Raw genomic sequence first — 25,904 nt, forward strand, 5'->3', positions numbered from 1 at the left:
ATTATTAACATAATTGGGCAGTTTTTCATATGCATATTGACTATGTATTACAGCTTTTATTTGTAAATTTTCTATTCATGGCCTTTGTTTTTTTCATTTTTTCAATTGAAGCTTGTCTCATTGATTTTAAGAGAGTTTTTTGTATATTAAAAGGCTTAACACAGTGTCTCATATATTGCAAATATTTTTCTATTTAACCTACCTTTCATTTCGTTCATGATTATTTTCAGATGTACTTAACTTTTAATTTTAATGTCATTAAACCTGTCTTTTCATTAATAACCACTGCCTTTAGCTTAGAAAAATCTTTCCCTGCCCTATGTTATAGAAATTCTTAATTTTTATACTAAAGTAGTCCACGGGGGATATAGCATAGGACCTCCAGTGGATGCCTGAAATCAAAGATAGTACTGAACCCTATATATATTATGTTTTTTCCTATACATACATACTTTGATAAAGTTTAATTTATAAATTAGGCTAAGAGATTAACAACGATAAATAATAATAACAGTACACTATAATAAAAGTTTTGTGAATGGCTTTGGAGCTATTATTAAGTAAAATAAGGGTTACTTGAACATAAGCACTGCAATATCTAGACAATATGATAACTGGCTACTAAGTGACTAATAGGTCGCAGCATAGACACACTGGACAAAGGGATGATTCTTTTCCTGGGCAGGACAGAACAGGATGATGAGAGATTTTATTACAGTATTCAGATTGGCACACAATTTAAAACTTAAAACTTGTTTATTTTTGAAAATTTCCATTCAATATTTCCATGGGTAACAGGTTGAGAAAGCAAAGCCACGGATAAAAGGGGACCACCGTTATTTCATAATTACCAGTATAGTGTAACACATGGTGCATAAAGAAGAAGAAAGCATATAAGGCTAAAAGCCAAAACAATCTCTCTTAGTGTGGTCAAGGGCATAGAGAACAATGTGTAAATGGCTGGTAGGTGGTTACATCGATAGTCATGGAACAGGGGGTAAAATAAAGCAGGAAAGGTTCTTGTTAGACACTAGTAGAATATTCCTTCCTAATGACTGTGGTGATGAACTGTTCTCTTCAGCCTGTTGAAAGGGACTAGGCTATATCTCAAAGACCATTCCTGTGGAATCTTATCAGAGACAGGAGGACAGGGCCACCCAGTTTCCTTTCTCGTGCTCTGACCCTAGAGGAACAGACATACATCTGGTAAATAATCTGCATCTAGCTTTTCCAGTCACTGTCTCTCCTTATTTCGCCTACAAAAATTGGGTACTCAAGGTTTGTCTATATCGCCATTCTGAAAGTTAAAAGATGAAGTGCTGTGAAACCCTGAGCAACTGTCAGATAAAGGTATGGTGCTATCATTAATTTACTGGAACAAAGCTTAGGTATCATTTACCATTTGTTCTTTCAAAAGTCAAAGAAGCTGTGTTAATTGTGCTGCAGATACAACATTTTAACATCTGTAGGTATTCAAAAATAGAATACAAACTTTACAATAAGGATTCCATCTCTGATGATTACTTTTTCACATACAAGAGTATTACCTTTGACAATAATTGTGATTTTTCATTCTCTTCTGCAGTTATAATATTTTAAAACTTCATCTGGAATAATTAAAAATGCAATGCTGTATGTGTACACACACATACACACACACACACACACACACGCAAACACACAAATAGTTAATATGAAGACATCGGTGAGTTTGAAGCCAGAACCTACTATGAGTAATTTTATCTGGCCTTTGCAGGTTCTTACCTTTCCTTTGTAGTTACCCTATTACAAGCTATTGCCACTAATAAGGAACAAAGATAGATTTGGATAAGGGATTGTGTTCTATTGGGTCAAAGCACACAGAAAGTGTAACAGACTTAGAAACAAGAGAAGAAAATAGCAATTCCCAAGGCTCCCTTAAGAATTTAGAACACCAGGTCAAGACTCAAAAGCTGACAGCTTTGGTGGGTGTGATATGGCTGCCAGGAAATGACCCCGCAAGCCCTGTTGGAGAAATTAATCCCAAAGGTACTACAGGCAGAAGATGACCCAATTACTGAGAGGAAAGTCAGGTATATAAAAGATGATGAGAACAGGCCATGAAGACTCAAATAGCAGAGGAATTGAGATTGTCAGATTTTGATTATGAGTCAAAATCAGAAACTGTCCAAAAGAGAAATGGAGAAAATGCTTTGTTGAAAATCAGTGTCCTAATGTGGAAGAGAGACCAATCCTCCAAGTTTCAAATGAAAGAGGAACCTCTAGGTTCATTATGTCATCACTCCACTGCTAGTTGGAACTGATGGAATATAGAGAAGGGAGGTAACAGTGACATAAAAAAGGTATGTGCAGAATATGAGTCTGATGACAAGAAAGTTGATTTTGCTTGAACTTTTAATTTATTGCCACTTCTGACTACCTGTTCTTTCCATAATGATTTTCTTTTAAATGGTCTTTTGCTCTTTTAAAATTGATCTTTAAAAATGTTTCTTGGCCAAATATCTCCACTGCTTGTGATGTTCCATTTGATGACATTTAAAGTCTTTGTATTCTCACTCTCCTCCTGAAAGAAATGACTATTTTGACTTTATTATAGAAAAAAAAAACTAGAAAAATAGGGAAAGCCAAATTAATTTGTTGCCCCTAAAAGTAATTGCTGAATTCACTCTATAAAATGTTCATGAAGTACATTCCCCAAACTATTTTTAGACAGTCTTAATTTCAAAGTGATGAAGTTGTTAAAATTACTCTGATTTATACTTAGAAAAAACTTCGAAAAAGAACAGCTTGCGTACAATTTGTTCAGCCACTCTAAATCTTTTATCTACCAATGACTACAACAGACTGCAGATCAATTTCATGTTTTCAAATACATAAATGGGACAGGTATTGGTATTTTTGATTTATAGGTAGCTAGCAATCAACCATCTTTTGCACCTAGGGAGGCATGGTAGGTACAAACTACCTGGGCTAGACTGGCTTTACTAGTTTGAATTCTTGGAACACTATGTTCACATCAACAAGTGAAGTTCATATGGTATTCTACCACCAAGAAAAATTAAGCGAGGACCTTAAGCATTTTTAAAAAGAACATCTTTCAATCTCCAAAGTTGCATTGAAACATCTATCAAATTTTCTTCTCTTTCCTCCCACCTCAATGACTCAAATGAAGAATGTAAAAAAAAAAAAAAGGTAAACACATTCATAGTATGTTGGAAAATAGTTTTAAAAGAACTCATGCCATACACACAAGAATGTTTGCCTATTTGGGGATGGGAGGGAGAGGAATGGGAATGAAAGGAAATAAATACAAGGAAGAAGTTACTCTCTAACCAGTGATGAGTGAAAGCATGCTCTGACTTGAGGAGTGTGATTAATTCAACTCTCTACATTCGAGTTTAGAAAAATAAAATAAAAAAACAATTTTTGTTTTGAAATCACTATGTGATGATGAATAATGTAGTATTATGTCCCAGGACATCAGGTTCATATAGTAAGATTCCTGTAGCTCCAAGAGGAGCATTTGCGAGCTTAGTCTGGTTATGAGCAGAGAAAGACAGAAAATTCCCTTCCATTCTTACACTGGTTGAATAAAATCGAAAAGAGGCAATATTTGCTCTTGAAGAATTTCCCTCTCTTGTCTTTTCAGATTACTTTTCTAGGATTTTTATGCTTCATTCTGCATCCTCACTCAAGCCTACCCCTGAATTAATTCATATTAAGTTGTTATTGATAAAGACCTCTTTGTCAAAATGAAATGAATCTCCAGTGCAGCTGGATTTAATACAGGTGCACATCAAAAACACCCAGGGAGCGTTTACCAAAACTCCATATGTCCAAGCTCTACCCCTGCAGACTCTCAGTATTTGGAATCTGCGTAATTGGTCGAATGGAAAAGAAAGAAAGTATTTTGGAATGCTAATAAACTCAGGTGTCCAGCTGGCCCTGAGTATTTATTTATCCACGTGTCTCTCTACCTCCTAGCCCCGCCACATCAGATCTAAAGATTTCCAAGCCATTTGCCTACAAGAAACAGGAGACAACTACCACTGCCTATGGCATCTCTCATCTGCTTCTCAACCTAACAAACACTCCTAGCATCATGTGGAAGCAAGTGACAGTTCTGTCAGTCACCTGAGAGTTGAGTTACCTTGAGAAACTATGCATTCAACTGGGCATCAAATTCCTCTTCTGTAAAGAGAGAAGAATGAACTAGATGACCTCTAAAATGCCTCCCTGTTCCAAAATTCCAAAAATTTATACAGCTTCGTTTTTATTTGTTGTTTATTTGTTTTTCTTATAGGAGGAAATTATAATGTCTAACTTAATTTGTTGGCAATATTTTATTGCCTTGGAAAAATGATCGGCTCTGAACCTTCTGATCTACAACTCATCCTTCACAGAAAACCTAACGAGTGCTACTGTCAGTTCTGGGTTTGTACAGAGAATACTCCTTCTCATCTCACTTGGTGATTGAGTGGGAGGCAGCAGGCAATATTTCAAAATGCACACTGACATTTAATTATACAAAAATCTCCTTCCACGATCACTTCTCTTGCCAGGCTGATTCTGATCCACTTGAACATTTTTCCTTTTTATTGACTCCTAGTTTTCTAGTCCTTATTGAGAACAATCAGAAATGAGCTTCAAAAACTAGATTTGTAGTCTTGCTACTTCTTTCTCTAACAGAGTCTGTCAGTGACACTCATTTGCAAAAATGATGCTTCTTTCTGAGACTTATCTGAATCCCTAACACTCATACTGACATTATCAAAATGTGAATATTTCAAAAATCTATATCAAATATAAAGTGTTTGTACAAATGTCACTTAAAAGTTTAAGTGGAGATTCTGGCAAAATGTGAATGGAAATGGATCATTCTGTATTAGCTGATTAAACACTGAAATGATTCAGCATAAGGATAAGCCAGGACCAGGACTACAATGAGATAAGTGAGGCACTTGCCTCAGGTGTGGAATTTACAGGAGCATCAAAAATTTCAATAATCAAGATAAACCATATGTTAAATCAATATTTTATATCAGTAACAGTGATGTGGCAAGCCATATTGGAACCTGATCACCAAAGAAAAACCTTTTTTAATACTAACCTTACCTTAATTTAAAATTTTGATATTCTCTCCATCATGGATTTTTAAAATCAATTTTGATGTTTTTGAAATACTGAAATAAAATATTATTTATATTGATTACTAAATTTTGGGCATCTCCTTAAAGCCCTAAAATATGCACCGATGGCAAGTGCCTTCTTCACTTCACATTAGTCCTGGTCCCAGAACAACTTACCTTTGCGTTAAGCCACACATGAACATTACTGCATCTTGTTCTTAATAAACAGGGACTGCTACAACAACTCCAATTATTTCTATTATAGTTATTATTTGCGTGTGTGCCTCTTCTAAGTGATGGATATCATTTCAATAATTTACTTTAACGCAGCGACTGAAGTAGGCAATTTTATTTTTACATAAGAGAAAAATCAAACTCTGAAAGGTGAAAATAATCTGACAAGGGATATACCTCATGTATATTCTATATTAAAGGAGATAAAGGGAGGGAGAAAGAAAGAGGAAAAAAAGAAAATACGGAAGAAGAGAGGAAGATGAATACATAGCCCAGGGATGTTCAAATTCAAAGTGCCAAAGACTCATGGTATATTTGCTTAAAATATAGATTCTCAAGCTGATCTCTATAAATATGAATTAAACAAGGCCTAGGACAACTCTGAGAATCTGCATTTTAAGTGATTCTAATGCAAGTGTTCTAAGGACCACACATGGAAAAACAATGATGAGAAGCACCTACCTGGCAGGAAATGGACTATGTATCTGCAACACATTTTCTCATAATCCTCCTAATGAACTTTAAGGTAAAAAATTAATCCTTCTCTTTTTTTACATAAGATGAGAAAAAGTCCAAAATGATAAGAAAATTTGTGATCTCAAGTGTTAATGAGTGGAAAAATCATAATTTAACCTGGATCTTTCTAACTCTAAATTTCAGGCTCTTTCCACTGTATTCGCCTTTCTGTTCAGGGAGTGCTACCACATACCAGAGATACAAGATTGTATCAAGGAATCTAAATTAGCCAAAGCTGGTTTTCAACCTGCAGTGGCAGGCAGCTGGGACAGATGTCAGCAGTGTGCACAGGTGAAGGGGAAAGGTAAAGAATGTTGGAGCGGGGATGAGAGAACAGTTCCGAAGGTAGAAAGTCATGTTTTGTACATGCAATCGTTTTATTTTTCAGTTTAAAATTCAAAATGAGAAGTGTAACCATTATGCCAATGCTACCAATTATATGAGCAAATGACATAACATAGATATGACAGTAATTTAGTTTGATGAGGGAAGAACAATATCTTGTTTTCTAGTTTAAGCCTACATTAGCCTGTTTTCTAATTTAAGCCTGCATTTCTGGATTTATCCCCCATTCTGCCTTTCTGCGCCTTCTGTCTTTGATCCTGAACTCAAGCTGTTCTTACTGAGCCAGTCTTCTGTTTTTATATTAAGTCAGAATTACTTGAAATCCATCTCCCCCAGGGAAATCACTCTGGTTAACTCAATATCATCCCAAACTTGACATCTTACCATTATGTCCACCTAAACTTCACTTGTGTTTATACACTTAATATATAGCACACTTATTATTTATGTACCCATTCCTGTGTTGTTTAGCCTAATAATGTATCTAGGTCATGGCTAGCTTTGTAAACAGATTTCCAGTTTTTGAAAATATCTGACTATTCTAAAATTTAATTACAGAAACTCTATTACCTAATAAAATGCTACATACAATAAAAAGGATCAATGAGTACGTGCTAAAGAGCATAATTAAAAAGTTACAATTTTGTAGGGCAATAGCTCTGAAATGCTATCACTTACCTGTCACTGAAATGAGTTTTTCTCCCCAAAAGAATATATTTATAGACTTCTAATATTTAAGAACCAATAGACTCTTGCTATTTCTCTAGATCTTTTGGGGAGAAGAGGTGGAATAAAGAAGGATAAGTTATAGTCTTGAGAAATTTTATTGAAGAAATAAAAAACCAATGTTCAGAATTTTAGGCTAAATTACATTGAATCTACAATCAGAATAGAGGCAAGAAGAAGCAATATGACTTCAAGAGTCATCTTGAATGACATAGGAATATTGCTGGGCAGATGTAAAGGAGAAGAAATTGAGCCTAAAACGCAGAGAAAAGTAATGGCTTAAGATAAGCCAGGGGGGTCATCAGCCTAAATAGGACTTGAAGTTATAAAAGTATGTAATGAGGAGGCTGTGTGGAGGGGAGTTTAAAAAGAAAATGAATGAGAGATTAAGAAATAGAGAGAATAGTTATAAATCTCACATCAAAGGATTCTGACTAAGAAGGAAGAGGCCGTTGAGGGCAACTGAAAATGTGTTCTAGAGAGAATGACTCAAAGGACTTTGAAGATAGACTACAAAGAGCCTGCAATTAAGAAAAGAGGGATAACTACAGCAGTGAGTTCCCAGAAGAAAGAAGTAAGGATGGAACGTAGAATATGGTGGACAAGAAGAAAAAGCCTGAGAAGGAAGATTTGGAGGCATAGAATTGCTGGGGAAAGTTGGAGGCATAAGAGGGAACTTACCCCAGATGGTTTCCATCATTGTCATTATGTGGGAGGTGAGATCAGCTCCTGAAGGCAAAAAGGGAGTGGGGGAAGATGAGAATGTCTGGTTAACTGTGGTGGCGAGTTTTACAGGGTGTCAGTGCCATCGCCATCATCTATGGCTACACTGTGGTTTGTATGCTAAATCTTATATAAATTACTCTTATACAGCAAGACTATAAATATTATAGAAAGAGATAGCTATAGCTTCTCCCTCAAGACCATAAAGTATAAACACTGTAAAGTCTAGATATATTTAAAGGTCTAGAAGGAAATTCCAATTTTCATTCTTTAACAATTTTTTCATATTCTATGAGTCAACAAACTTTTTTTAAAAAAATTATTAAATTGGATTATTACCAAATGTTTAGAAATGAAAAGCAGTGGTGTCATGACTTGTATTGGAAGATCTTAATAAGGGACATATAAATTTTATAAATGGTATCAGAGAGCTTACATTAACTTTTTGAAAAAAGTAACCATATTTTAAAGTATGGAGCAATCCCTAGCTTAATTAAAAATTTCTATGACCTTCCACATATCAGGAAACTGTTCAAAAACTATATAGTAAGTAAGAAGCATTTCTGGGCATAATAATTTTCAGATTTAAACCAGAGAGCAGACTGCTAAGGACCATGCTAAATTTATTTCCCTTTTTCCTCCATGAGACAGAAATGATGAAGAATTTAACTTAGTTATCCTTGCTGGGCGTATAGGAAAATCCACCCATGGAAAAGGGGGGAAAATGACTAATTTTAAGTTTGAAGGACATGTACTCTTATACCAGTCTTGGAGAAATTTGTAGCCAATATCTAAATAATCACAGGCTAACTAGAAATTAAAATTCCTAGTATTTCTTTTACCTTCCTTAAAGGATAGCTTCATTATGTTTTTATTGTATTATTAATTTTAGTAACAGTGTCTGAGTTGCTTCCATTTCAATGAAGTGGGAGACAAAAGATGCCTGGCTCAATTAAGGTTTCCCAAATCTCTACAATTTTGAAGCACAAAAACTTATTTTAGCCTCCTGGGCTGCTATTTTACCAATACAGCTTCAATGATCACAAATTATAGTTGCTCCCAGAAATGGAGAGGGTCACTTTACAAAAGAGTTAACTGACTTGAGATTTTAAATTTCCTTGCTTGGAGATTACTTATGCAAAATGTTCTGACAGTCCACAGACAACCTGAGCATTCACCTTTTAAAAGATTTTATCAGCTTCCCTGGCTCTTAGATGAGGGAGTTATCTCCTCTGGGAACAGAACATCAGAGTTTTATCCAAGGGCTGTCTCCATTACTTAGAACTGAAAACACTGTTTCTCATTTACTGTGGGTTTCCCACTCCTTTGGGCACATACATGATAATGAGAAGGTCATACCTTAAGATATAACATCTATCCTCTTCCTTCCAGCAGCGAACCATGCAAATACACTATACCAGGGAAAACTGCCTCAGAACAATTCATTAAGAAGAATATTAAAATCAAATTTGCCATCTTGTGGGGAAGGGAAATAGCTTGCCTCATTAAATATTCAAAGAGTGGCTAGTATTTCCATGGAGCAGGCTAACTAGTTTTGGAGTCTGTTATTTAGTTAACATGCAAATTACAATCTTCCCCAAAAGACTGGAATTGGGGCAAAGAATGGTGATCAAGAAAATGGATATATATAAAAAACAGCAGACATTTTCACTCAAAATCTCCCCTATTAAGTGTTCAGACTGAACACAGTAGGGATAGCATGTCAGCATTGAAAGCCAAAAGGGCTGCATTGCAAGTCTGCCTTTATCCTCTGCTAGCTGTGTCTTGGTTTTAAGGTATTTAATCACTTAGCATGATTTGAAAAGTGAAGGCTATAAAATTTCTTCAGAGGATTCTGGTAAATCTGAAGCAAGATAACATACATAAAGTGACTAGAATAACTGTTTTGCACATAACTTAATACTTAATAAATGTTAACTACATCTTGTTATGAATGTACTTTTAAGAATGGGGTGAAAAAAATCCCCAACCTAAAGCCCTTCTTTTTGTTTTGTTTTGTTTTGTTTTAGGCGAGGCAACCCTTGGTTGACCTCACAGATTGCAAGGACCTTGTCAGCTTACAATCTCTTATTTTTTATTTTTTACACCTACTTCACCTGGTCTTCCTAGGTGGTCTCCCATCCAAGCACTAACCAGGCCCAACCCTGCTTAGCTTCTGAGATCAGACGGGATCAGTCTTCTTCAGGGTGGCATGGCTCTAGACCTAAAGTCCTTCTTATAATAATAATTATTCCAATAAATGATTACTTATCTCTATGATATGACCTCTGAGATTGATCTTAAGTGATACTCCTTTTTTATCTTATAAAAAATTTAAAGCATAAACAAAAGTAGAGAGATTAGTATAGTTCATCCTCAGTTTTGATAAATATTATCTTGTGCTGCATCTGCCATTTCTCCACTCCACAAATTAGTTTGAAGCAAATTCCAGAAATAGTATCATTTCACCCATAAGTATTTCGGTATCTCTAAAAGATGTGGATTAAAAAAAACAAACAAACAAAAAAAACAGTACTGGTGTCATATGTCAATACTGTTAATAATTCTTGATATCATCAAATATCTACTCAGCATTCAAATTTCCCCAACTGTCATATGCATGTTTGTTTTTTTAATCTAACAGTTTGTTGGATCAGGATTTGAATAAGGCCCCTACACCACAGTTGGTTGATATGCCTTTTAAGACTTTTTTACTCTACAATTCCCCTTCATGTTTTTAATTCTTCAATTTATTTGCTGCAGAAACCAAGGTGTTGGTATGTTAGAGCTCTCCACAGTCTAGACTTTCCTGATTGCATCCCTCTGGTGTATTTTAATGCATTCTTCTGGTTTTCTTTTCTTTCTGAAAACTGGTAATCAGATCTAGAGGCCTGATCAAATTGAGGTCTAATCTTTATCATGAGTAAAGCCTCAGATTATACTGTGGACTTCCATCAGGAAGCACACGATGCCTTTTCGTCTCCCTTTTTGTGACTTTGGCAGCTGCTTGGTGGGAATTACCTGGATCCGTTACTGCAAAATGGAAATATTCTATCATTCATTCTTCATTTATTAGCTAGTACAGTCCTACAAAAAAAGACTCTCATCAATTCTTGATCTCCTGAAAAGCCTGGAAAATTGCTTTATTTCTTTCCTGTATTTTTTTCAAAATACTGAGTTTGATTTGCTAGCAACCTGCACAGGTGACCAGTAAGAGGTCTATTTTTTTTTTTTTGGTATCATTATAAACTTGTATGTTTGAACATATCTGATGTGTTTTAATCTTTTGCAGATATTACTCTATTGATGATCAAATTATTCCTTGCTTTGTAAGAGCCCATTCAATTTAATTCCTGAGTCCTCTTGACACAAATCTAGTAGTCTTTAGTTCCTCACTTTCCATATCATCTTTCATTTCCTGATAACCATTTCTCCAAGGACCCTAGATACTTTTAGGTGGAAATGGCATTTAGATACCACAGTCTGGGGGCTAGGGCTATTCATCGTTATGCAATTAGTCATTCTTTCTAAGCCTTTTCAGTGTACAGAACCAGAAAATACTTTTTAAAAAATGCATCACAGGTTCATACTGATATTGTAATTCAAATTCAAGACTACAAGGTTTCTATTAACCCCATTCATCTTCACTGATATTCATCTTTATCTTCCTTCTCCAGTGTCTTAAATTCCCATCCTCAAGGACACCAACATAATTACTCATCAGTTTTATCTCACAATATTAGTCTCAGGATCACAATATGATTACTACCCCCAACAACACATTTACAGTAAATAATTTCAACTCTGCTTGTGTTACTTTTGTTCTTAGGGTGTATACCCCTAAGTAGGGATAGTCAAATTACTGTGATTTAAAGTTTTAAGAAGTTATTTTCTATATGGTTATGCCACCAATTTGTTACATAAGTTACTTGTTTCATTTTCCTTTTAACTTTTAGGGATTGCTTTTTACGTTTAATGTTTTAAATAATTACTTTAAACACATTGCTCCAAATCATATCTGCAAAAAAGATGTATTCAAGGAAATCTAATTTATCTACTTATTCCACCTTCCCCTATAAGGATATTTTATATTTAATAATTTATTCATTCTACTTAATGCAAATACACCTCCTTCTTATAGAAATGATAATGGTAGTATAATAATGACAAAGATTATCCATCTTTATTTCACTCAATAGTTCTTGCATCATTTAACTTTCCTCAGTTATTATACTCAACTAATTGTTTATGCTAGTTATGATAATATAAAGATTATCAGATATCATTGTCACACACGTGAAATTCAGCAACGTAGTCTAATAAAAAAGGCATCCCATTTCATGTTTAAATACCAACTAATGATTTGTTTTAAAAGCACATCTTTTGACTCCCTTAGCCCATTTCATCCACTTTTTGGGATCAAAAGATACAAATCTCCAGTCATAAAAACACGAGGGGATGTACGGCATGGTGACTATAGGTAATAATACTGTACTGCATATTTTAAAGTTGCTAAGAGAATAGATCTTAAATATTCTCATCATAAGAAAAAAAATTTTGCAACTATGTATGGTGACAGATGTTAACTAGACTTATTGTGGTGATCATTTTGCAATATAGCTGAAAATCCAGGTATAACTTTTGATTCCTCCAAAACTTACAGTCATCCCTCAGTATCTCATGGGAGATTGGTTCCAGGACCCCCCTCAGAGAGCAAAATCTGCAGATACTCAAGTTTCTTATATAAAATAGCGTAGAACAATGCATGCAGTTGGCCCTCTGCATCTGTGAATTCCCGACCTCAGATGGAAAAAAAACTGTTTCTGATCTGCAGTTGGTTAAATTCACGAACGTGAAACCTGGACATATGGAGGGCCCACTATATATTTACTGAAAAAAAAAACAGTGTTGTTCAAAGGTCAACTGTGTTTACAAATATTGAATCACTATATTGTACAACTGAAACTAATATAAATGTTATGTCAATTACACCTCAATGAGGAAAAAAACAGCGCACCTTTCACCCTCATTTAAGGTACCAGTGTGAAAAGGAACACTCATAAAGCTATTTCTCTTAAAAGCTGGCTGTTTCTGTTAGAGCCAGTGCTGTATTTCCTTACCCGAAAATTTGTCAAAAATTAGTATATGAATTCTCTTATCCACTTTGAGGATTTGTAAGAGCAAATGTCCCATTAACTAAAATCTTGTAAAGAGCTCTAGAATGCATGTAAGTTATTTTTTTTTTTTTTACCAGTTTCCTTATTTACAAAAATTGGATAATGGAAAACTCTGGAGTCAGAAGAACTGAATAAAATTCTTAGCTGAGCAGCTAATTAGTTGGATGACTTTAGGTAAGTCATTTCAACTCTTAGAACTAGAATTTTCCCATCAGTCACATGGAGATAATACTACCAATGCCAGAATGTTGCTGTGAGAAAGAAATAATTATTTGATTGCAGCTTATAAACTCATAATACTCTGCAAATGCAAAGCATAATAAACAGGGAATTAAATGGCTGGTTTGATAAAATCCAATCTTAAAGCTTTAATTTGTTTGTTTAAAATGATGGAAACATCTGACTGTGAATGAGAGCTTTACAATCATCCAAACTGATGTCTGGAAACTGACTTTTGCCTGAACATAACTTGGTTATAAATATCTCTCTTTGGATTTGACATTCAATTCTGAGATAAATCGAACATGCTTCAGAATTTTAATCTGACATCCAAGAGCTAAAACTCTAAAAGCAGATAAAACATTTTGAAAAAAAAAAAGGCAAACTGTTAATCTCAAGTAACTTTTAATTCCAAATCTGATTATTCAATATAGAAAACTCATCTTCAGATTTTTGAAAATTCATCTCCAAAGCTTTTACATAATCTAAGTTGGAAAAGAAATGGATCTATATTTTATGTTAAGGAAAAATAAAACACTAAAATTAATCCCTTTTCTTCCTAAAACTTTTTTAAAAGACATAAACTTCATTAGACTATACTACTTAATGTTTTAAATATGATTCAGCAGATGATGAACAGGAATAAATAAGAGATTTAAGACACTGCATTAAAAATCAGCTATGTTCACGGCGACATTTTTTGACTGTTACAAATCATATCCAGTGAAATTATTCTTTCTGCTGATGAAATCTGAGCATGGTTCCTGTTTATAATTATAGTCGAAGAAATCTACCTCCTTGTTTTTAAGCAGGAATCTGCTTTAGGGAGTGCACACTGAAAGGTTATACCTAAGTTTGCACGTAAAAATAAATACTATATATACATTTTTTAGCTCTAAACTTCACAGTTACACATTATTTCCTTCTTTCCACTTAAATCCTGCATGCTGCCAACAGTTATACATATAAACCACCAATCCAGTCATGAGTAGCTCACTGGGAGAGGGAAGGTAGAAAAGTTTAGTTATAAAACTTTTCATACACTTGCAAAAATAGCAAAAATAAGTCAATGAGCCTCCACATAGCCATCACCCAGATTTAATATCAAGAACTTATTACATTTACATCATTGAGCTTCACAGAAGCCTTTTAAAGTAAATCTCAGACTTTAGGCACATGTCAGCATACATCTCTAAAAAGGATGGACATTTTCTTACATAACTACAAAGTCAAATCCACCATAACAAAATTGCCAATGATTTCTTGATTTCATCTGTTACCCAGTTATTGCCATTGCTTCAAAATAGTCATCTTAGAGTTGGTATGTTCGAATTAGGATACAAATAAAGTCTACACATTATATTTGGTCGTTAACGTCTCGAAAACCTGTTTTAATCCATAAACCTACCTTCTTTACTTTCCTCCACGCTACTGAAGGGAGAAATCCTCCCTTTCTTTTAAATACACATTTCTTAAGTGACTGTTTCTTTCTTGTTAGGTGCTTTTGCATTTATCACCTAATTTAATCTTCAAATCCTCAGGACATAATGTGGTAGACATAGGTATCTGTGTACCGAAATTTGGGCTCTGTCTCCTGTGGTATGGATATGTTACCGAGAAGTAGCTGCCAAAAGCGGCCTTACCAAAGAATGATCATCTGAGCCAGGAGGATCAAGGTTGGTCTAAAGCATTTCTCAGTAACAAATGACCAGTAACTCCACCTCATCTACTAATATGCCCCCCTGCAAGGTGATCTGTGGGCATATTTGTTGATAGACTTACCGTCATGAGACAAAATTCCTTACTCCCTTCTCTGCTAATACATTATGTCATATTTCTATTATATTGTAGACATATCTGTATTCAACCCACTACATAATAAATCCCAACAGGAAAGATATTATGCCTTATTCAACTTTGAATCTCCAGGGCTTAGCACAGTGCCTAGCATTTAACAATTTGTGGAATAAAAAAAAAAAATGAAATGAATCAATTACGTATCCCACTTTTAGAATATGTTTAAGAGGCAGGTATATCATTCATCTGAGAGGAAGCCCTCTAATGCATCCACAACAGAATCCTAACACTAAAGAGGAAACAAAGCATGGAAAGTGGTGACACAAAATTACAGAGCATGTGAGGAAAAAGGAATGGTGGGCAGGAGGAAAGAATCTAAGGGAAAATTTTATACTTTTAAGTAAGAAATTTCTCTGAAATACTAAAACATAAAACAAACCACACTGTAGGTAAGAAGATGTCATGGATCTATCACTTTGTTTTTGTACAAGAGCATCTCTGACTCACTTGTGGTGAAGTCATTTTTCAGTATTACCAGGGATAAGATAACACAATTTAAATCAATGTTGAACAATCTTTATTGTTTAGAATGTCAAACCAAAAATCCTTTACACTTTAGCTTAAGCACATTTCTTTTCCTCCATCATGAGGTGAGCAGCTGGCTGCCATGCTAAGCAGAGCTCTTTATATACTCTGAGACCCTCCAAATATGCACTGCTTATTCCAATCCTTAAAATATGCAGCTTTCTTCACACCCTTCCTTATGCATCCTGTTGGGAATGTTCCTTTATGTAATTTATCATTTTAAATCATCCATTTTTTTCTGCTACATTCCTTAACTTCACCTCTCTCAAGGCCCCGTCTGTTAATGTCTCTAGTTCCATTTACTACATTAAATCTTTCACCTTTCAGATTGGCATTCTGCTTTCTATACCTTAACAGAGTGTGTTTTAGATAATAATTTACCTTATATTTCATTCCTTGTTTTGAAGAGTCCAATGATAAATTTAAAACAGTCCCAATCAGAATCAGGAAACCAAATTTAAAACAGTCTCCATATGTCTTGGGATGATTTGCCTTCCTGGAGATATGTTGATGAATTTTCAGCACAAATTAAACCTTACAGAATCATTCCTCAAGTATTTCTACAAGGGTTCAATAGTGTGTTCCACCATCATGTCACCCTCTGATACTTTAGGATAGTAGAACTAGTTTGACGGTTGAATGATATAGGTTCAAACAACTCTGTTCTCGACATGCAAATCTGAGGATCATGTCTGGGAGGTGAAGTGAGTGGTCTCAGGGAAAGAGGCCAGCAAAAGTATTCTTAATGATATGACACTGCTTATTAGAAGGTTTGTTATTCTGCTTTAATTTACTGCTACCCAAAAGGTTTGACAGATAAACCTACTGGTAAAATAGAGCTAATATAAAAATGTCTTCTTTAGCCTTTGGAAATAACAGTAAATGATAACAACAATAATACAATAGCACTACCCTTTTATAGAACTATGTGCTGGTACTGTTGTAAATACATTACATGTACTAATTCATTCAATTTTTAGAATAATCTTGTAAGGGAAACATTTTTATCATTCTTATGTTACAGACGAAGAAACTGAGGCCCAGATTGCTTGAGTAACTTGCCCAAAGTCATGCATGATTTGGCTGGGATTTAAATCCAGGGCATCTGGCTCCACAGTCTGTGTCATTAATCCAAAATTTATATTGTAAATAGTTCAGAATATTCATCTTTGTGACATAGGAAATATATCTGCTAAGGTAATACATACTTAGCAAATATGCACATTTCCAAAATAATGTTTCATCTTACTCAACAAAAAAAATAGAAAAAATAATCGACATGGTATCAATATGGCTTCAAGGCAGTTATTCTTCCCATCCATGGTGAGTGATAAACTGAGGAGAACATTTTTACTAGCATATATATATTTCTGCCTAATATTTGAACAAAGATATCTCTAAATCTAAGTAAATAAAATTCTCAATAAAAACATTAGCTGTTTATATGAAATTATTTTAATAACACAAATAATATTTAGACAAATGCTTTGTTCTAATGAATAGAACAGCTGAGAGGTAGAAGCATAAATCTTATAAAATTCTGTTTATAAACTGTACGTGATATTTTGCACATTATCATCATTGGCCAGGACCAATATACTTATTCAAAATCTCTATGAATAGAAATATTGATCAGCAAATACCAATTTTTCACCATTTATTGAGTTCAAAGCCCTAGGCGAGATCCTATAAAAGACGGTCCTAATGTGAAGGGTGACAAAGCAGCCGATAAGAACTAAACATCTATGTTAGTTGGGCTCTTCTAATTTTAAGAATAGAAGTCACTCTGGTTCTGCCACATAATAGGGGTTGACTATAGGCTATATTTAGAAAAATAAGAACATAAGTGTTTTCACCATATAATTGGAATTCACAGAAACTCAAGAACCATTCAACTCGGACTTGGAGAGACAGAAGTGAGTTCAAGAGTGGAAGGTCATCTGGGATTCAAATGAGCTGTACCAACTAGGTTACCAACATGTGTCTGCTTATCCCTACTCTGCTTATTACCATCTCTGTTTCTGTCATCAAACAGAAACTGTTTCTGTGTCCAGTGGCTTCCATCTCTCTGTGTATTCCATTAAAAGACTTCCAAAGAGAGAATCTGATCCGGTTTTTTCACCATCTTTGCTGGGCTGAGCTTTCCCATCAAGACTACCTTCGGCATTACCAGAAAATATATCTAAGATGAGAGAAGTCTTTGTTACTTGATGTAGACCTCTTGAAACCATGGAGCCACTATCAATATCTGAGGGACTTCTAGACTCAATTGCTCCCTAGAAATCTGGACCAGTATTAAAAATACAGCAATTTGAATACCTGTGAGAGCTATCTAGTTTCTTACTTAGAGCCCAATTTCCTTAATATGACATATAGAATCTGTGGGAGGCAGCATATAATATGGTATACACATGTTTTTATAAACCTATAGAAACCTAAATCATACAGTGGTTGAAAGAGTAATCTCTAAAAATATTACCTGTATTCAACTTTAGCTCTGACATTTACAAAGTGGGTGACCATGTGCCAATTACTCGACCTATCTGTACCTCAGTTTCCTTATCTGGAAAATTGAGGTAACAGTAGCCCCTACTTCATAAGGTTGTTATAAGGATAAAAGAAACAATTTATTCAACGAGATACAAGATGTGCCTGGCACACAGCGAATACCTGATGAATTTTAGTTATTATTTTCTTATTACTTCTAACACACATTATCAATTTTATCCCTTATAACTTCACACATAAAGTTCTATCCAAACATATTATGTTCATGTTTCTATTGATACCCGTTGCCTGGGTCTTCCTCCCCTAATTCCTCTGGTGAAGCCTTCCTCATCCCTCCAACTTCGGCATAAATTTCTTTTCTGAGCAATTTCCTCCCTGGTTGATAATATCCAGAGGGGGCCTCCAACAGTTCCTCTGGCCCTGTATGCTCATGCAACTCCTCACATCTGGGTGGGCAATTCCATGTCCTCCCATTGAATCTGGGCTGGCCTTGGGTTAGCTTGGACCACAGAACATAGTGGAAGGATGTTCTGGGACTCTTAAACCTAAGATTTAACTTCCTGATCTGGGAATCCAGTCATCATGCTATGAGAAGCCCATGCCACATGCAGATGTTACATAGGAGAGAACCTAGTTGAGCCAGTTGACGGCCCCAGCTTAGCTCCTCGTTGATGCCAGAGCCAACCCTCAACCATGTGAATGAGCCATCCTGGATGGTCCAGCCCAGTCAAGCCTCAGATAACTGTACCCCTAGGCATCACCATGTACCAAGATGAGCTTAGTCAGCCTATAGAAACATAAGAGATAATAAAATAATAAAATTATAGGCTTGAAATAATAATAAAAAAGCTTCAGGTCACTATGTTTTCATTGTTTCATTAAAGCGATAATACAGATTGTTTATTACAGCAATACCAAAACATTGCTCATGAAACTCCTGGATAGAATAAGTATTTCTTGGGCTAAGCTCTCATAATTCTATTCTGTGATTTAACAGACTGTATTGTAATTATTTATTATTTATGTCCATCTCCTCTCCTGAGAGCCTCAAGATTAGTAACTATGGACTTAAGGGGAAAATATTTTTCAGAATAAATTTCAAGAAAAGTAGCAGAATTTACAATATCTAGAACAAAGGTGTAACCAACTAGAAAAACTCAGAAATCACCCTTAGCCTGTCATTTGGAAATCTCTAATCTTTTGTAGATTTGTAATAAGTTATAGGAAAAGTAAGATTTATTATCCCCAAACAATAATCAGATGATTTAATATTATAATTTCTATCTAGAACTCTATTACCACCTTCTCCTGATAATTGAGAGAGAAAATAAAAACAAATGAAATAGAGTAGCTAAAGTTAGCCAATATTGTTTTTCTTGTTTATTTTTTTTAGAAAAGAACAAGGAGCAGTAACTTGTTTTTATTATATAGCACAAGTTTTTGGAAGCAAAATAATAAAGTGGTTATAAATATGGACTCTGTAGTCAGGCAGCTTGGGTTTTAATTTCAATTTCACAGACTGGGTTTGATTTCCACTGACACATTTGTGTGGCAAGTCACTTAACCTGTCGGTGCCTCAGTCTTCTGAATGATAAAATGGAGATAATGAAAGTACCTACTGCATAGGGCCCTATTAAAGATTAAATGAGTCAATATATGTAAAGCACATAGAATGGTGCCTGACATTCAGTAAGACTGGTTAGCTGCTGCTGCTATTCTTCCTGCTATTCTTCCTGCTCCTTCCTACTCCTCCTACTACTATTATAAAGACATAGTAATGAAGATAGTGTCATTTTAAATCATGAATAGACGAAAGGGTCACTGGTATTAGACAGTAAATAGTGCTTGACAGTTAGCTCTCTAAATTATGCTAGACACAAAAATAAACTCCAAAAAGAATTTTGTTTATAAATCACAAAAACTTCATAACATTTTTTTGAAATATAGGAGAATGGCATTAATAGATTGGTTTGAGGGTAGAGGACTTAAACCAGATATTAAAAGGATAAACCACTAAGGAAATGATTATTAAATCTGCTGACATGAAGGACAGATAAAGAGCTTACCAGAGAGAAATAAAAATAGGAGTTCATCACCACCAAGCCGGTATTATAGGAAATGTTGGAGGGACTTCTTTAAAAAGAAAAAAATATGTATCAAAAGTCTAAATAAAGTATGGCAATAACTACATATCTATCAACAAGTACTTCAAATGAAAAAGAATTTAATGCTCCAATCAAAAGAAAGGGTGGCTGAAAGGATCGGAAAACAAGACTCTTATATACGCTGCCTATGAGAGACTCATTTCAGATTAAAAGACACACAGAGACTAATAGTAATAGGGTGGAAAAAGTTACTTCGTGATGAAGCTAGAGGGTAAAGTGCTGAGTGGAATAAGTCAGACAGAGGAAGACAAATGTCATATGATCGTACATATATGTGGAATCTAAAGAACAAAAGGAACAAACAAACATAAAACAGAAACTCAGAGATACAGAGAACATTTTGAGGGTTACCAGATGGGAGGGGAGTTGGAGGGATCTGTAAAAAAGAGGGAAGAGATTAAGTACAAATTGGTAGTTACAAAATATTCATGGAGATAGAAAGTATAGCATAAGAAATATAGTCAATAATTTTGTAATACCTATCTATATACAGTGTCAACAGGACACTAGATTTATTGAGCTGATCACTCTGAGTTATATAGATGTTTGATCACTATGTTGTACACCAGAAACTAATATAATATTGTATGCCAACTATAACGGAAAAATAAAAAATATTAATAACAAATAAAAAATCTGACAATAATTTTTTAAATTCTGTACAAATGAACAAAGAATACCATAAACAAATTTAAACAAGCCACAGACTAAGAAAAAGAAATTCGTTAGAATTAGTGTCCAAAATATATAAAGAACGCCTATTAATAAATAATAAACAGCAAATTACCAATAAGAAATGAGCAAGATGATCAACAAGCTTGCATAAGGGAAATGTAAATGGCTAATAACTATTAATAAAGCTTTAATTAAAAATAGAATATTACATGGTTGGTAATTGGTTCTTATCCTTTGCCTGGACCCCGAGCTAAAAGCTATCTTCTGAATAGGAAGAGGAGGATGTAGGTAAATCAGGGAGATGGAGAAAAGACTAGGTCCCCAAATCTCTAGAATTTTTCCATCCCAATCTTTCCAAATCAGGCTGACTAGAGCCATCAACCTTTTAATAATGTAACTTGACATTTTATGTAACTGAACTTTTCGAATCCCACTTACTATGTTTTAGTGATGCTTTATAACAACAATATCAGAGTAAAGGCTGGATACGGTTGTATGAGATTCTCACATATTAACTCAGAAGAACCCCATGAGGTAAGTATGATTATTATTTATCTCCTAACAAACATAAAACAGAAACAAACTCATAGATACAGAGAACATTTTAAGGGTTACCATTTTGTCAATGGTAACAAAATGGTTGACAAGCCCAAGTTCACCCAGAAGAGTCAGAATTCAAATCCATTATCTGTTTCCAACATCAGCTCTTAACCATATGTTATTATTGCTTCTAAACATATGACATATGAAAAGATGTTCAGTCTCACTAATAATCAGGGAAATGCAAACTTGCAACATACCATTTCACACTACAAGCAGAATGGCAAACATTGTCCGACAACAATGAACACAGAATATGGAGCAATGGCAATCTGTTATCTTCCAAATGGCTTAAAAATTGGTACAGACATTTTCATGGGCATTTGCTAATTTTAACTAAAATGGAACATATGGATTCTCCATGCTGCAACAGTTTCACTTCTAGATATATACAGTAGAGAAAATATTTGCAAAGAAAATAGGTAGAGAAATGTACATTTCAACCATATTCGTAATAGTAGATATATGTTAATAATATGCCTATAAATAAAAAATGATATAAATTTGATATAGTCATAAAATGAAAAACTATTCAGTAGTTGATATGAATAAACTGAAACTGCTAGCTTCATAATATATGAATTCTAAAACGAGAGTATCAAATTAAACAGTAAGTTGAAGGATGATGCAGTTGTCTATCATTCATATAAAGTTAAACAATGTGAAAAAATATCACATGTATTCGATAATATATAAGTGTATAGTGAAGTACACAATCATGAATGGAAATGATAAATACTAAATTTCAGGGAATGAGGCAAAAACACTCAGGAGCTTGTAACTGTATCTGTAATGCAGTGCTGGCTTAAAGAACTTAATCAAAGCAAATACATCGAAATTTAATAAATGGGTGGCAGGTGCATGGTGGTAGGCTAGTTTGTATATTTGTCTCTACATTTAAAGTACCTCACAATAAAAATATAAATACAAATAAAATGTGGCGTAACAGAGAACATGCCAAAAACAAGTAACAAAAGAGGTAATTTACATGCTTCATCAAAGTCCTTTTCTGAGAAACACATTGCTTTTTCCATGGGAGCATCTGTTGCTCTGGGTCCTTAAATTTGGTGGGTCCTGCTTCTATTTGGAGATTTAACAAGATAGTTTTTATTGCTGAAAAGTAAGAAGAATCCCAAAACACATAATTAACAGTAAAATAAAATTAATGACAAAATGTTTATAAAAATATCAGCAATACATTTGTCTTCACCTTGCTAAATATGCCACAGAACAGAAAACACAGGTGAAATATGAAAATAAAAAATGTTTTCCCACTTTTTTATAGAGCATTTGTAGTCTCTCTTTGCAAAAGAGAAAACATTCAGGGGTAATGATTTCAAATCAGGTAGATAACTGTTAAGCTATAATTAATGCCTCTAGAATATCAAAAGGTAAAAGCTCAAAGACAAAAAAAGTCACTTTGTATTCGACTATGAGTTAGTCCATTGGCCCATTAATTTGTGCATTCCTATCTCACCATGTAAATTCTAGGATAAACAGTAATCTAGTTAAAAATTATGAAATTCAGGTATAGGGAAGGACAGATCAAAAAGTATAACAATATTTCAGAAAAACTCTTTTCTATCTTTGTTATTTCTTGACATCAAGGTATCCCATTTCCTTTATAGCATACTCAAATTTATGTCTTCATGTTCATGTGCAAACACAGGAATACCACACTTAACCAGAGTCATTAAAGTGGCAATCTAAATTACATGAAATATGGTCAAGGTAAGAAATAGACATAAAAGGCTCAAGAACACGCAAAATACAAAACACAGATTTTAATCAGTCTTATTTTACATGGAATGCTAAAAAATTTAATCATATGATATCCCAGACCACTACAGGTGGGAGTTGTCTAAAAAGCCATAGGTATAACATCTAGAAGTATCAATAAAGAATGATGTAGGGAAAAAAAATAGAAATCTGTCACAGGAATTTTAAAACCTAATAATTAAGGGTCACAACATGAGCAAAGAATTCATCATCTCTGAATAACTCATGTACTAAAAAATGACAGAGAGCAAAGCACATTTATATTTCCAAATAGTATTTCCAAATATTATTTCTAGGCATTTATTTTACTTTCTTTGAAAACAAGTGAAGTTAAGTTTTTTTAATGTTTATTAGTCATTGGTATTTTTATTTTTCTATGTTATCCTTTCATGTTCTTTGATCAAGTGCCTACCTGAAATTTTTTAAAGAGATCTCTTCTATAATATTTTTAAAAATTAAGTTTCCACATATGTTATAAATCATTTTCCCTGCTTGTCCTCTTATTTTACCTTTGTTAATTCTCTGCCGTGTGGAAGGTTCCAAATTAATTACATTTTCTAATATTTACCCTGTGAATGGAAATTGCCAAGGCGGAGTCATTCATGTCAAGGGAACTAAAATGGAGCCAGAAGGCCATAAAGAAGCTTGCTAATGTACATTCCACTCATGAACTTTTGCACTTTTAAGCCAACTATGTATCCACATCTTGAACTTCACTGCCTCTTTACCATGGCAACCTGGCCATCTGCATTCCTCATCTTGGAAGAAGCCAATCTATTTCACCAGCCAGTATTCTACATTTACATAGAGGACATAAATGGGAACTGTTCTTGCAGTTTTTGTCTCTTTGTTTGCAAAATGGACCTAACCAGCCCGTTAACCTAGCTAGCATCCTTCATTTACTTGGAGGACCTAAATGGAAACCACACTTAACAGTTTCTGCCTTTATAAACACTGCCTTTCTTTGTTCTCTTTGGAATGCAATTTGGGTTGCTACCTGAATCTGTGCCTCCCAGATTGCAATCCTTTACTCAAATAAAAGCTTTTTGTTCTTTATTACAGCCTAAACCACTTCTTTTTGGTTGACGATCCTAATGGCTCCTACTTTTATTGCCACATTTAGAAAGATCACCGCTACCCACGGATTCTAAAAATATCCACTTAATTGCTATGGCCATGCCACCTGAACATGCCTGATCTTGTCTGATCTCGGAAGCTAAGCAGAGTCAGGCCTGGTTAGTACTTGGATGGGAGACCACTTAGGAATACCGGGTGGTGTAGGCATAAAAATATGTATATTTTTTAAAATTATATATAATATGTAATATATTACATATAACATATTATATATATTATATTACATATTATGTATATAATATATAATATATATTATGTTATATATAATATAATATATTATATTTCCTTCATTTCCTTATTATGTTATATATGATATATAAAATCTCTCCACTTAAACATATTCACATTGTCTTTTGTTTTTTGTTAATATTTGAATTCTTAGTCTCTTTGAAATTTGTTCTGGTATGACGTATGACAAAGAATTCTAACAATGTTTGCACCCAAATTTGGACATTTGTCTCCAGTTAATTAAACACAGTGAACATTGCTAAATTCTTCTATATACTTGGGTCTCTTTCCTATACCATTCTGCCATTTATTTAATTAATTAAATTATAAGTTGGTCATGTGATTAGCTAAAACTTTTGAATCAATAAAAGCATAAAAGTAAAATACAACAAGTTAGAAAAAAGTGAACAAATATGATAGGCAAATGATTGATAACATTAATATGATAAATCATACGAGCCAACAAAAAACTACTGAAATGCCAATGGAGGTCGCAGAAAATAAGCAAAGATTTTGGGGGAAAAATCTTTGGGGGAAAAATTCATAAAAGAAGAAAAATAAATCACTAATGAAAACACTGAAAAGTGACTTTCACCTCTCTAATAATTAAATAAACATGTTTAAGAAATGAAATAATGATAAACTGCCCAATTAGCAAAAATTGTTTTATAAAATAGTAGTTTTAAATAAGTCCTCAAGGTTACAAAGAATCTGATGAGAGAGGCATTCTTACATGTCCCAGCAGGTATATAAATGAATAGAATCCTTTTTAAAAACAATTAAGCAATATCTAACAAGAGTCATAAAACACTGTATATTCTTTGATTCAGCAGATTTCTTTAGATTCTAGCCTAGAAAATAATCTGAAATGTAGTAAAAGATTTATGTCCAAAGATATTCATTCTAGTTTTATTCATATCAAAAATAGAAAGTAGGTAAAAATCCAATAAAATAATGAATATATAAATCATAGCCTAACCACAGTATTGAACACTCAGCTATTTAAAATACCTATTTCAAAAACTGTTTAATGACATATGGAAAGTCTTAAGGTATAACAGGCAAAGAAAAAGAAAAAATTTAAGTCTATATATAGTTGGATCCTAATCAGTAAAAATACATGTAGAAAAAAAATTGAATGTAAACTCACATAATGATTATCTCTGAGATTAATGAGATTATGGGTGACTATTATTTTCTTCATTTCCTTATTTTTAAAATACTTTACAACATGTCTCTATTGTTTTTATCTAGCTAGATGGGAACATAAATTTGAGAATGGCCTGTGTTTTTAAGATGGGAAAATTATGAACAAATATTTATGAATTATAAGAAACAATAAAGAGGAGAGAATGAAGGCT

At 33.9% G+C, this 25,904-nt stretch overlaps 1 protein-coding gene and 1 pseudogene across 2 annotated transcripts in view; both read right to left on the reverse strand.

The window, feature by feature from the left end:
• ZNF385B (zinc finger protein 385B) overlaps window positions 1-25,904 on the reverse strand; it is a 344,341-nt gene that overhangs the window by 273,760 nt on the left and 44,677 nt on the right. The gene's annotated exons all lie outside the window — the stretch shown is intronic.
• LOC120597348 (uncharacterized) lies at window positions 9,779-9,897 on the reverse strand (annotated as a pseudogene).

The sequence above is a fragment of the Pteropus medius genome, unplaced genomic scaffold, assembly GCF_902729225.1.
Source record: "Pteropus medius unplaced genomic scaffold, Ma_sr-lr_union100, whole genome shotgun sequence".
NCBI lineage: Eukaryota > Metazoa > Chordata > Mammalia > Chiroptera > Pteropodidae > Pteropus > Pteropus medius.